Source organism: Bufo bufo, chromosome 2 (assembly GCF_905171765.1).
Source record: "Bufo bufo chromosome 2, aBufBuf1.1, whole genome shotgun sequence".
Classification (NCBI taxonomy): domain Eukaryota; kingdom Metazoa; phylum Chordata; class Amphibia; order Anura; family Bufonidae; genus Bufo; species Bufo bufo.
Genome location: NC_053390.1, coordinates 281,550,652 through 281,565,035, shown reverse-complemented (window position 1 = coordinate 281,565,035; position 14,384 = coordinate 281,550,652).

The window sequence follows — 14,384 nt, the reverse complement described above, 5'->3', positions numbered from 1 at the left end:
AGATCACTCACGCAGAGATCAAGAACTGTCAGATTTCCTCAAGTTCTTTGCATGCTGCAAGCTACTCACCAAAGGACTCTAGAAGTTTAATGACCGTCCTGAAAGCTACAGAGCGTGGAGAGCTTCATTCAGAAATGAGACAGCCGGCCTAGACCTCTCCGCAAGTGAAGAGACCGATCTGTTAGTCAAGTGGCTAGGAAACGAGTCAGCAGAACATGCAAGGCGCATCAGAGATATCAACATCAACTACCCAAGCAGAGGCTTAGATATGATATGGGAGAGGCTCGACGAGTGTTATGGCACCCTGGAAATGATAGAGGAATCACTCTTTAAGAGGTTAGAGGGCTTTCCTAAAATTCCAAACAAAGGCTTGCACAAGTTAAGAGAATTAAGTGACCTCCCGATGGAACTCCAAGTCGCCAAGGCTGTAGGAGACCTGCTAGGCCTTACATACCTAGAAACAGCAGAAGCTACCGTACAGACTGCAAGAGAAGTGGATCAACAAAGGCTCTCACTACAAACAACAACACAATGTCTTGTCCCCTCCATTCTCTTTCTTTGTAGACTTTGTACACCAGCAGGCAAAGACCAGAAATGATCCTAGCTTTGAATTCTCTACGCTTGATTCTGCTTATCCAAAGTCAGGTAAGCCTGCTTTAGTCCGTAATCTCAAAAGCACACCTATCACCGTACACAAAACTAATGTACAGTATCTCCTACAGACTACTCACGTAAAACTTACAGTACTGCAGAGACTGAAAGGGAACTAACAAAAGACCCAAGCAGGGAGTGCCCTCTACACAAGAAAATCTCAAGGACCGTAAAAATCCCTTTAGGACCGTAGATCCTTTCTCAGGGAAAGCTACATTTGCTACAGGTGTTGTGCATCTACGTCTCACCTAGCTAGAGACTGCAAAACTAGCATTACCTGCTCGGAGTGCAACAGCCAAGAGCACAATACAGCTCTACACCCAGGGCCAGCACCATGGACTCTTACACCTTCAGACCACACCACAGAGCACGACGGGGAGGAAAAAGATGCTGCACCTCCTGAAGGGACACCCCAGTGTACCCAGGTCTGTGGGGAGGGTCTCAGTAGGAAATTCTGCTCCAAGATTTGTCTTGTTAGAGTTTACATAGGCCACAACGAAAAGGTTGTAAGACTGTATTACACCCTTGACAATCAAAGTAATAGATCACTTGCTAGCTCAGTTTTCTTTGACATCTTTAAGATCAAGAAACTTAGCTCTTCCTATTCACGTAAAACGTGTACTGGTGTGAGTGAAGAAACAGGGAGAAGGGCCACCGGCTATTAAATTTAATCCCTAGATGGTCAAACATCCCTGCCTCTTCCTACAGTAATTGAATGCAATCACATACCAAACAACAGGGAGGAAATTCCCACACCAGAGGCAGCCCTTCATCATGGACACTTGAAAAGTATAGCACATCTCATCCCTACATTTCTGCTTGGGAGAGATATCATCAGTGTCCACAGGGTGAGAAAGCAAATAACTGCCCCTCGGAAATTCCCCATTTGCTCAGAAGTTAGACTTAGGGTGGGTCATTGTAGGAGACGTTTGCCTAGGAAACGTTCACAAGCCAAACACTGTGAATTCCTTCTGCACAAACACATTGGAGGGCAGACGTCCATCCCTTTTCCAACCTTGTCCTAACAAATTCCTTGTAAAGGACAAACTTGCCAACTCTCTACATCCAAACATCATGGAAGGTAGTTACACCAGAGTCTTCTAGTGCGACAGAGATCACCTAGGGTGCACTGTCTTCCAAAGGGCAAAGGAAGATCATAAAATAGCCCACTCTATTGAAGATAAAACCTTCCTAAAGATAATGGAACAGGGATTTCACATGGATGAGACAAACAGCTGGGTAGCACCCCTGCCTTTCAAAATGCAGAGACCCTGTCTTCCCAACAACAGAGAGCAAGCATTAAAACGCAACTTCCTGGACTACCTTAAATTCCTTCAATAAATGGACAGAAATAGAGAGGCTTTGGTTAGCCCCGATTCATATAGGAGCTATGATCTGGGGACGTCCGGCGGACATAACACCCCAGAGACTGCTAGGCCTAATGACATTCACTAGAAACCTATGGCTGATCTGTAGGATTAAATTCGGCCTCTCTACATTAAACTCCTCTCTTACACCGTTTTTGTTTACTCTGCATTTAGGTAATAGTAGCGAATCAAATATGGCTAACCCCTGGATCAGGAGTGGACTCTTCCGTCTCCATGATTCACGTAATCCCCTAACAAACCGCCTTTTATCCTTTGCAGATTTACAAACTAAATATAGCCTACCCTCCTCCTCCAACTATCACTACAACCAAGTAGCACGATTCTGCCATTCATTCACCACCTCCGGATCAATATCCCCCCTCACCTCTTTTGAGAAATTGTGTGTCCGTGGCCCATCAGTTAGAGGTCTCATCTCAGATATACACTCACCTAAAGAATTATTAGGAACACCATACTAATACGGTGTTGGACCCCCTTTTGCCTTCAGAACTGCCTTAATTCTACGTGGCATTGATTCAACAAGGTGCTGATAGCATTCTTTAGAAATGTTGGCCCATATTGATAGGATAGCATCTTGCAGTTGATGGAGATTTGAGGGATGCACATCCAGGGCACGATGCTCCCGTTCCACCACATCCCAAAGATGCTCTATTGGGTTGAGATTTGGTGACTGTGGGGGCCATTTTAGTACAGTGAACTCATTGTCATGTTCAAGAAACCAATTTGAAATTATTCGAGCTTTGTGACATGGTGCATTATCCTGCTGGAAGTAGCTATCAGAGGATGGATACATGTTCTCATTCTGTTACGCCAAATTCGGACTCTACCATTTGAATGTCTCAACAGAAATCGAGACTCATCAGACCAGGCAAACATTTTTCCAGTCTTCAACAGTCCAATTTTGGTGAGCTCGTGCAAATTGTAGCCTCTTTTTCCTATTTGTAGTGGAGATGAGTGGTACCCAGTGGGGTCTTCTGCTGTTGTAGCCCATCCGCCTCAAGGTTGTGCGTGTTGTGGCTTCACAAATGCTTTGCTGCATACCTCGGTTGTAACGAGTGGTTATTTCAGTCAACGTTGCTCTTCTATCAGCTTGAATCAGTCGGCCCATTCTCCTCTGACCTCTAGCATCCACAAGGCATTTTTTGCCCACAGGACTGCCGCATACTGGATGTTTTTCCCTTTTCACACCATTCTTTGTAAATCCTAGAAATGGTTGTGCGTGAAAATCCCAGTAACTGAGCAGATTGTGAAATACTCAGACCGGCCCGTCTGGCACCAACAACCATGCCACGCTCAAAATTTCTTAAATCACCTTTCTTTCCCATTCTGACATTCAGTTTGGAGTTCAGGAGATTGTCTTGACCAGGACCACACCCCTAAATGCATTGAAGCAACTGCCATGTAATTGGTTGACTAGATATTTGCATTAATGAGAAATAGAACAGGTGTTCCTAATAATTCTTTAGGTGAGTGTATATGATCTGCTTCTCACCCAGACTTACTTACTGGGGGGAAAAAGCACTTATATATGCTAAAATGGGAGAAATGGCTAGATAGGGAAATCCCGATAAACCTCTGGCAGGTCCACAGCTTTTACTAGCTCATCTTGCATAAGTTATAAAAAAACTCAAATAAAATTACTGATGCACTGGTATCCCACACCGAAGGTGCTGCATGCCTTAAATAGGAATATCCCTAATGTTTGCTGGAGATGGTCAGCCAACGGGGCTTCCATATATCACATATTCTGGACGTGTCCCCTGGTAATACCCTTTTGGAGGATGGTAGCTTCTGTACTGCAGGACGTTTTAGGGCATTCAGTGAGGTTGGATCCCCTTTCATACTTGTTAAATGTCCCACCTAGGGATATGAGCGGTCGCAACTCCGGGCTGCTCCTGCATCTTCTCACTGCAGCAAAGGGTTTGATAGCCCTCTTTTGAAAAAGAACCACTCCCCCGTCTAAGGAGGATTATTACTCCCAAATCCAGGATATTCGCTCTTTAGACTATTATACGGCTTTGTCGCGGGGAACTGTGGACAAGTTCCTACAGACTTGGTCTTGTTGGGATCTCCACCACGAAGAGCTCCACTTATAGAGAGGGAAAGAACTCCTAGCTTCTTAGTTACTCCACCCCCCCCCCTCCTTCCCTTCTTTGGTCTCCCCCTTTCTTTTTGTTTCAACCCTTATCTACATAGACTATGGATCGACTCTATCCATTTTTTCTAACAGCTGTTATTATGTAATCTTATATTTTGGCTACATTACCATAGTCATGTTGTCTGTGGAAGATTTTGCTTCATATTTTGATACTTGGAAAATGAAAAATGTTTAATAAACATAAAGTTGAAAGAAAAAAAACGCAACTTCCAAAAGAGGCCGGAAATGAAAGTACACTTCTTTTATTCATGGGCAAAATATTTGAAAATGGCCACGCAATGGTAACACCACCCCTGAAAGAGAGGGAAGAATATTGGTATCTACCAATATTTGGTGTCTACCATCCCAAGAAGCCAGGACAGATATGTGTGGTGTTTGACTCCAGCTCCCAATATAAAAAATGATGTTCTTTTAACAGGACCTGACCTCAACAACACGCTTATTGGTGTTCTCATCAGATTCCGGACAGAATGAATTGCAATAATTGCTGATATACAACAGATGTTTCACTGTTTTCTTGTCAAGGAAGAGCATAGGAATTTTCTGTGATTCTTCTGGTTCAGAGATAATAACCCTACCAAGGAGATTGTAGAATACTGCATGAAAGTACATGTTTTTGGCAACAGCCCGTCTCCCGCAGTAGCTATTTATGAATTAAGACGGTCTGCTCAAGAAAGTGGAAAAGACTCAGATGCGGATGTGGCGCAGTTTGTTGAAAGAGACTTCTATGTAGACGATGGTCTAAAATCACTTCCATCTCCTGAAGCTGCAATCAGCTTGCTCAAAAAGACTCAGAGCTTTCTAACAGGTTCTAACCTCAGACTGCACAAGATAGCCTCTAACAGCAAATTTGTTATGGAGGCCTTCCCCACTCAAGACTACGCCAGCGATTTGAAAGACCTGGACCTAGCCACAGACTCTCTACCCATGCAGCACAGCCTAGGGCTCAATTGGGACCTCAAGTCTGACACCATCACTTTTCAAGTCGACTCAGAGCAAAGACCCTTCACACGACGAGGTGGTGTCTTGTCCACTATAAACAGTCTATACGATCCCCTTGGATTTGCTGCACCTGTGCCCACGAAGGTAAAACCTTGCTCCGAGAACTAACTGCAGACTCATGTGCTTAGGACACCCCTCTTTCCCCTGAGAAAGAAGCATTGTGCGTAACATGGAGAGACTCTCTGAAGGCATTATCTGACCTACACATTCATAGGCAATACGCACACATCACCCATGCAGAAGTTCACTATAGGAGGCTGTGTGTATTTTGTGATGCCTCAGTTAAAGCTATAGCAGCAGTTGCTTACTTGAAAACCATAGACGTTACAGGTCACGTCTACATTGGGTTTGTGATAGGTAAAGCTAAGCTGGCGCCGTGTCCAGAACCCACCATACCTAGACTGGAACTCTGTGCTGCTGTTCTCGCCATAGAGCTAGCAGATCTGATTATATTAGAACTACCACTATGCTTGATAACTGAAGGAGCTCTACGTGCAGCCGGATTCTGAATAATAGAAGCTAAGAGACTTGTAAGTAAAGTCATTTAAAACTGTATCACCTGCCGGAAACTCCGTGGTATATGCCAATCACAAAAAATGGCCGACCTTCCTGCGGACCGTGTCAGTACAGAACCTCCCTTCACTAATGTGGGTCCCACACGACACACAAGAGGAGGTCATGCTAACAGCAAGCGTTGGGCTGTAATATTCACATGCATGTGCATTAGAGCCGTACATATAGAAGTTATTGAGTGACTGGACACATCCAGTTTCATGAATGCCCTCAGATGTTTCATTTCTACCAGAGGACATGTAAAGCATATCCGCTTCGATAGGGGAACCAACTTTGTTGGAGCTTGTAAAGAACTGAACATTCTCTCAAACCTTGATGTCAACCAGGTAGAGAGACACCTTTATGTACAAGGTTGCACATGGACATTTAACCCACCTCACTTATCTCACATGGGAGGTGCTTGGGAGAGCATGATCGGCATTGCCCGCACAATTCTATCTTTCTGCAGCTCGGCAGTTCAAGGCTCACCCAAGAGACTCTCATAACCTTCATGGCTGAGGTAGTAGCCATAATCAATGCAAGACCATTGACTTCCACATCTAATGATCCAGAGGATTTACTTTTGCTTACTCCTTCCACTCTTCTCATCCAGAAGATTGATGTTGCTACAGTTCCTTCTGGTGAGTTTACTGCCAAAAGACTTATATAAATCCCAGTGGAAGAGGGTTCAAATACTAGCAGATCTTTTCTGGGACAAATGAAAAAAGTAGTACCTTTCCACTTTACAGACAAGAGACAAATGGCAGGCCAGGAAACCCAACATAGAGCCTGGAAATATTGTTTTAGTAAAAGACACTAAGTCAAAGAGGAACGAGTGGTCTTTAGGATTGGTGAGTAAAGTGTTCCGAAGCCAAGATGGGAAAGTCAAAAAAGTGGAGGTCAAGATTCCCAAGCAAGGCGGAAAGCTGTTTCTCAGACCCCTTTCTGAACTTATCTTGTTGATCTTAGTTCAAGTTTTATATGTGGTATCCCTAGATACCAGACTGGGAGTGTTATGCCTTCACAAGCATAAGTAATTAGCTCCTGCTGAGCTCTCTGAAGTTTGGCCATTCCAGCCAACTTAGTTTTCCCATCTGCCCTTGGGTCCTGCCCCTTCTTCTTGCAGAAGTCATCTTGTCCTCATGGAAGCCAGACATGTTGTCTGTCTCTCTCTCCACCATTTGTTTCACCCTGATGTTTACCCTACCATAGCACAGTCGGTGAGTCTTACTACCTTTCTAATCATCCTACTGTGCTCTTTGCTGTACCCATGTTATACCATGTGGTCAGCCTCCCTCATGATTAGTCACAAATCTTGCCTACATCTGTCTTATTCATGCCATATGTATTTCTATGTTTGTATTACATATGCTCTTTGTTATGCTATGTATATATTTGCCTCATAGTAAGCAATGTTATTTTCCTTGTAGTTTTACACTGATCCTTTCTATAAAAGCTGTAAAGGACCCCCAGCGTCTACCTCAGTGAATTGTTAGGAAAGAGTTTAGCTGCCTGTCAACTCATTCTCCTGTCAACGTGTGAGGGTGGCAGAACAACAGCAGTGTCTATGAGCACTATTACTATGGTGGGGGGACTATCTGTATGGTACTATTACACTGCTCAAAAAAATAAAGGGAACACAAATATAACACATCCTAGATCTGAATTAATTAAATATTCTTCTGAAATACTTTGTTCTTTACATAGTTGAATGTGCTGACAACAAAATCACACAAAAATAAAAAAATGGAAATCAAATTTTTTAACCCATGGAGGTCTGGATTTGGAGTTACACTCAAAATTAAAGTGGAAAAACACACTACAGGCTGATCCAACTTTGATGTAATGTCCTTAAAATAAGTCAAAATGAGGCTCAGTAGTGTGTGTGGCCTCCACGTGCCTGTATGACCTCCCTACAACGCCTGTGCATGCTCCTGATGAGGTGGCGGACGGTCTCCTGAGGGATCTCCTCCCAGACCTGGACTAAAGCATCTGCCAACTCCTGGACAATCTGTGGTGCAACGTGACGTTGGTGGATAGAGCGAGACATGATGTCCCAGATGTGCTCAATTGGATTCAGGTCTGGGGAACGGGCGGGCCAGTCCATAGCATCAATGCCTTCGTCTTGCAGGAACTGCTGACACACTCCAGCCACATGAGGTCTAGCATTGTCTTGCATTAGGAGGAACCCAGGGCCAACCACACCAGCATATGGTCTCACAAGGGGTCTGAGGATCTCATCTCGGTACCTAATGGCAGTCAGGCTACCTCTGGCGAGCACATGGAGGGCTGTGCGGCCCTCCAAAGAAATGCCACCCCACACCATTACTGACCCAATGCCAAACCGGTCATGCTGGAGGATGTTGCAGGCAGCAGAAGGTTCTCCACGGCGTCTCCAGACTCTATCACGTCTGTCACATGTGCTCAGTGTGAACCTGCTTTCATCTGTGAAGAGCACAGGGCGCCAGTGGGGAATTTGCCAATCTTGGTGTTCTCTGGCAAATGCCAAACGTCCTGCACGTTGTTGGGCTGTAAGCACAACCCCCACCTGTGAACGTCGGGCCCTCATATCACCCTCATGGAGTCTGTTTCTGACCGTTTGAGCAGACACATGCACATTTGTGGCCTGCTGGAGGTCATTTTGCAGGGCTCTGGCAGTGCTCCTCCTGTTCCTCCTTGCACAAAGGCGGAGGTAGCGGTCCTGCTGCTGGGTTGTTGCCCTCCTACGGCCTCCTCCACGTCTCCTGATGTACTGGCCTGTCTCCTGATAACGCCTCCATGCTCTGGACACTACGCTGACAGACACAGCAAACCTTCTTGCCACAGCTCGCATTGATGTGCCATCCTGGATAAGCTGCACTACCTGAGCCACTTGTGTGGGTTGTAGACTCCGTCTCATGCTACCACTAGAGTGAAAGCACCGCCAGCATTCAAAAGTGACCAAAACATCAGCCAGGAAGCATAGGAACTGAGAAGTGGTCTGTGGTCACCACCTGCAGAACCACTCCTTTATTGGGGGTGTCTTGCTAATTGCCTATAATTTCCACCTGTTGTCTATCCCATTTGCACAACAGCATGTGAAATTGATTGTCACTCAGTGTTGCTTCCTAAGTGGACAGTTTGATTTCACAGAAGTGTGATTGACTTGGAGTTACATTGTGTTGTTTAAGTGTTCCCTTTATTTTTTAGAGCAGTGTATTTTATTTTTATTGCAAATATGGACTTTGAGTACAGTTTATGTAAATACCTAAACTAGAATACCACCATATCAAGGTATATATCAGTGACTACCAGTGATGGTCAGTTCGCAGTGTTCACCAGTGAACACATGCGGGCTGCCATCTTTAGTGAGGTAGACTCACCCGTCCGGCGATGCACAGGTAAGCCCTTACCTGTGCCTGTGCCGGTCTGAAATAAAATGCAGTCACCAGGAGCAGGCAGTTCCGAGAACAGCCCAATGAAGGCCCCCGGCGGCTGTTCTCGGAACTGCCTGCTCCCGGTGACTGCATTTAATTTCAGACCGGCTCCCAGCACAGGCACAGGTAAGGGCTTACCTGTGCTTTGCCGGACGGGTGAGTCTACCTTACTAAAGATGGCAGCCCGCATGTGTTCGCTGGCAAACACTGCGAACTGACCATCACTGGTAGTCACTGATATACACTCACCTAAAGAATTATTAGGAACACCTGTTCTATTTCTCATTAATGCAATTATCTAGTCAACCAATCACATGGCAGTTGCTTCAATGCATTTAGGGGTGTGGTCCTGGTCAAGACAATCTCCTGAACTCCAAACTGAATGTCAGAATGGTAAAGAAAGGTGATTTAAGCTATTTTGAGCGTGGCATGGTTGTTGGTGCCAGACGGGCCGGTCTGAGTATTTCCCAATCTGCTCAGTTACTGGGATTTTCACGCACAACCATTTCTAGGGTTTACAAAGAATGGTGTGAAAAGGGAAAAACATCCAGTATGCGGCAGTCCTGTGGGCAAAAATGCCTTGTGGATGCTAGAGGCCAGAGGAGAATGGGCCGACTGATTCAAGCTGATAGAAGAGCAACGTTGACTGAAATAACCACTCGTTACAACCGAGGTATGCAGCAAAGCATTTGTGAAGCCACAACACGCACAACCTTGAGGCGGATGGGCTACAACAGCAGAAGACCCCACCGGGTACCACTCATCTCCATTACAAATAGGAAAAAGAGGCTACAATTTGCACGAGCTCACCAAAATTGGACTGTTGAAGACTGGAAAAATGTTGCCTGGTCTGATGAGTCTCGATTTCTGTTGAGACATTCAAATGGTAGAGTCCGAATTTGGCGTAAACAGAATGAGAACATGTATCCATCCTCTGATGGCTACTTCCAGCAGGATAATGCACCATGTCACAAAGCTCGAATCATTTCAAATTGGTTTCTTGAACATGACAATGAGTTCACTGTACTAAAATGGCCCCCACAGTCACCAGATCTCAACCCAATAGAGCATCTTTGGGATGTGGTGGAACAGGAGCTTCGTGCCCTGGATGTGCATCCCTCAAATCTCCATCAACTGCAAGATGCTATCCTATCAATATGGGCCAACATTTCTAAAGAATGCTATCAGCACCTTGTTGAATCAATGCCACGTAGAATTAAGGCAGTTCTGAAGGCAAAAGGGGGTCCAACACCGTATTAGTATGGTGTTCCTAATAATTCTTTAGGTGAGTGTATACCTTGATTTGGTGGTATTCTAGTTTAGGTATTTACATAAACTGTACTCAAAGTTGGTGAACACTGCGAAGGACCATCACTGGTGACTACATGCATGTCACTGTAAAAGCTTGAGTGTGTGGCTCAAGCTACTTTCACGTTCTCGCGTTTTGTGAAGATCCGTCATGGACGAATCCGTTCAGATAATCCAACCATCTGCATCCGTTCAGAACGGATCCGTTTGTATTATCTTTAACATAGCCAAGACGGATCCGTCTTGAGCACCACTGAAAGTCAATGGAGGACAGATCCGTTTTCTATTGTGCCAGACTGTGTCAGTGAAAACGGATCCATCCCCGTTGACTTACATTGTGTGCCAGGACGGATCCGTTTGTCTCAGTTTCATCAGACGGACACCAAAACGCTGCAAGCAGCGTTTTAGTGTCCGTCTCCAAAGCGGGATGGAGACTGAACTGATGCAAACTGATGCATTCTGAGCGGATCCTTTTCCATTCAGAATGCATTAGAATGCAAACTGATCCGTTTTGGACCGCTTGTGAGAGCCCTGAACGGATCTCAGAAACGGAAACCAAAACGCAAGTGTGAAAGTAGCCTTAGCTGAGTAATGCCTTGTGTAAATTCAGTATCACTGTGCTGGTTTTCATGCTGCTACTTTACTAATTCCAAAATTGACCCATTAATTGCCTTTACTTTTTAAATTTACTGATGTTGTACAGGTTACTGCAGTAGCCATTGAATGAAGCAGCTGTCTGCCTCTCCTCTATCAAGAAATCCCAGCAGGATCTCAAGCACCAGTCAACAGCTCAATTACATCCAGCCAATCATCTGACCAAAAAACAAAGCCACTTTGTGTGGGCAGCTGGGGAGACTCCCTTAGGCTCCTTCTCACCTCTCGCTCTACACAAGCCTGGGCAATAATATGCAGTAGGCACTTAAATTGAGGTTTTGGTTGATGAACCCCCACCAACTATTAAAAAAAATGACAGTGCCCAATTATTATGATGGACACTACAAGGGACGCACCAAAGCCCCCCCCAATAGTCTGTTATATGGTCCTATATAACAAGATGAAAATCATACTTGACAGATAATAAGGCATATCTCCCAGGGATCAGGGGGTTAGTTTTATGACTGTAGATGCCAGGGAGAGATAAGACAGAGGACCCTCTCAATGACATATGAGAATACACCAGAGGTGACAATATGGGAGCTGTCAGAAACTAGAGGCAGGAATACCAGAATACCAAAATTACTGCAGGATTCGTACACAGTACACAAACAGTTCATTAGAAGTAATGCACTAATTAGAATATTAGTGCAATTTATCAACATAATGTACAATATAACATTTGGCAGTAAATATCAGAGCACCCAGAATGTGAAAAATATATGTACGTTTTCATCCGTTTTTAAAGGTATGTGTTCTACAGCAGCTAGTGTCATGTTTATGTGTAAGGTTGTGTTCACACAAACTTTCTGCAATTTCTTGCATATGTTTCTTTTACATCTTGGCGCACTCTATGCTAAGTAGTCCAGCGGGCGGTTCTACTTATAGCAGCAGATTTTGCATTTCTGGAGCCCTGTCGTACCACAAAGCTCCTCCCCTATCAGCCCGCTAAGCTTAACTCTCTGCTTAGCAGCGCAGAATGGGCACTTCTGCTACTGCTCTATGGCTGGGGGACCTGTGCACAGGCTGTATGTCCGCCCCTTTAGGCTCCATTCACACGTCCGCAAAATGGGTCTGCATCCTTTCCGCAATTTTGCGGAATGGGTGCGGACCCATTCATTCTCTATGGGGACGGAAAGGATGCGGACAGCACACAGTGTGCTGTCTGCAGCCGCAATTGCGGAGCGCGGCCCCGATTTTGAGTCCGCAGCTCCGCAAAAAGATAGAGCATGTCCTATTCTTGTCCGCAGCTTGCGGACAAGAATAGGCATTTCTATGGGGGTGACGGGCTGGTGTGTTGTGGACCCGCAATTTGCGGGTCCGCAACACACCACGGACGTGTGAATGTAGCCTTAGGCTGCTTTCACATCTGCGTTTTGATGTACAGTTTTAAGATCCGTCACAGGATCTCAAAACTGCAGCAAAACACTTCAGTTTTTTCCCCATTAATTTTCAATGGGAACAAAGCTGTACGAACTTGAACAGAATGCATAATAATGCTCCGTTCCGTTGCATTCCCATGCCGCATACAAAAACACTGCAAGCAGCATTTTTGTGTACGGCATGGAATACTGAGCAAGATGGATCTGCCATGAAACACAATGTAAGTCAATGGTGCCAGATAAAAATTTTTAGACACGAAAAAAAACGGATCCGGCGCCCATTGACTTACAGTGGTTTTAGTACTGGATCCATCTTGTTCATTTTGGAGATAATACAACTGGATCCGTTCTGAACGGATGCAGATGGTTGTATTATTGAACGGATGCGTTTTTGCATAAAATGCAGATGTGAAAGTAGCCTTAGTTGTTTTTTTCAGCCAACCAATTATGGCCCTGATCTTTGGGCCACCAAACAATTGCTTGGTTTGTATGAAGTAAAGGCTTTAGTAATTGACAGACTTCTCTATATGACTGCATAGAGACACCTGTCAGTCACTGAATAGGAACTGCCCACTGGACTCCTAAGGGAAAATAAGCAGAGATTGAAATAAATAAATTACAAGTTATACTGAATCATTCCCATAAAACAATATATCTGCTCGGCTCCTCCTGCTCTATAACATGCTGCCCACAGATAGTACCGCAAGCACAATGTGACAAGTAGGGTTAGGGTAGGTTCCTATTTGCGCTGAAGATAATCCAGTAGTCTGTTCCAGCAGGGAAACAGATTACCAGAGTTAACGTATTCCCCATTGACTATAATGGGATACAATCGCTTTCCAGCATAAATGCCAGCTTTCAGCTGGACAAATACCGCTGCATGTGGTATTTGTCTAGCCGATTCTCAACATTTATGCCTGGAAATTTGGTTTGGTTGCTATGAGTAACAAAAACAGGTTTTCTTTTAAGGCTTGTTCACACGGCAGATTTTGACGACAGATATTCCATGGCAGAAACCGTTGCGGTTTCTCACCTTGAATGTCGTGGACCTGCTCGCAGTTTAGCCTCATTGACTGGAGCTATACAGCGAGCTGACACCCTCCATAGCATCCAGCAGAATCTGTCCAGGCACTGCACCAAGAAGGCACATGTCCGTTTTTGGTGCAGTTGCAGCTTTAAACTGCTGGCAGTGCAAAAACCAGTGTGGCCTCCCACTGAAAACAGTGGGTGAGGGAATCACGTGGCTACTGCGGGGATTTTGGCGCAGAATCCGTACCAAAATTTTGGTGGCAAAAGACGCTGTGTGAATGGGCCCTTTGACAATTTTCTCTACACCCCAGACAATAAAACGACATCATTTTGAATAAAGTCTTTACTAATAGTAGAAGACATAAAAATTCAAAAACATAACAGACGCTTCACAGAAATAATTAACTGCTTAATTTACATAGTTCTGATGAAAATAATAAATATAAATAAATTTACACATAATACTGCCTAGTACAATATTATTACACAAAGTAAACCTATTCTACGTGCTGGAGAACAGCCGGAGGAGAATACGTTTTGTACAGTGATATTGACAATGATACTAAAAAAAAGTCCATAAACATTTTGGCAAAGTGGATTTTATGATTTCAATGTCCTGATTTAATCAGGTATTTTTCTATGTATTGTAAAGCCATGGTCACATGATCAGGATTTAGGCACAATTAACGAGCCTCAATGAATCTGCTGACATTCAAATACAAGTGAATGAGGAATAATGAACACAGTGCAGAACTTAAAGGGAACCTGTCACCATGAATATGCAAATTAATCTGCAGACAGGAATGTTATAGAGCAGAAGGTATATTGTTTTGTGGGAAATGAT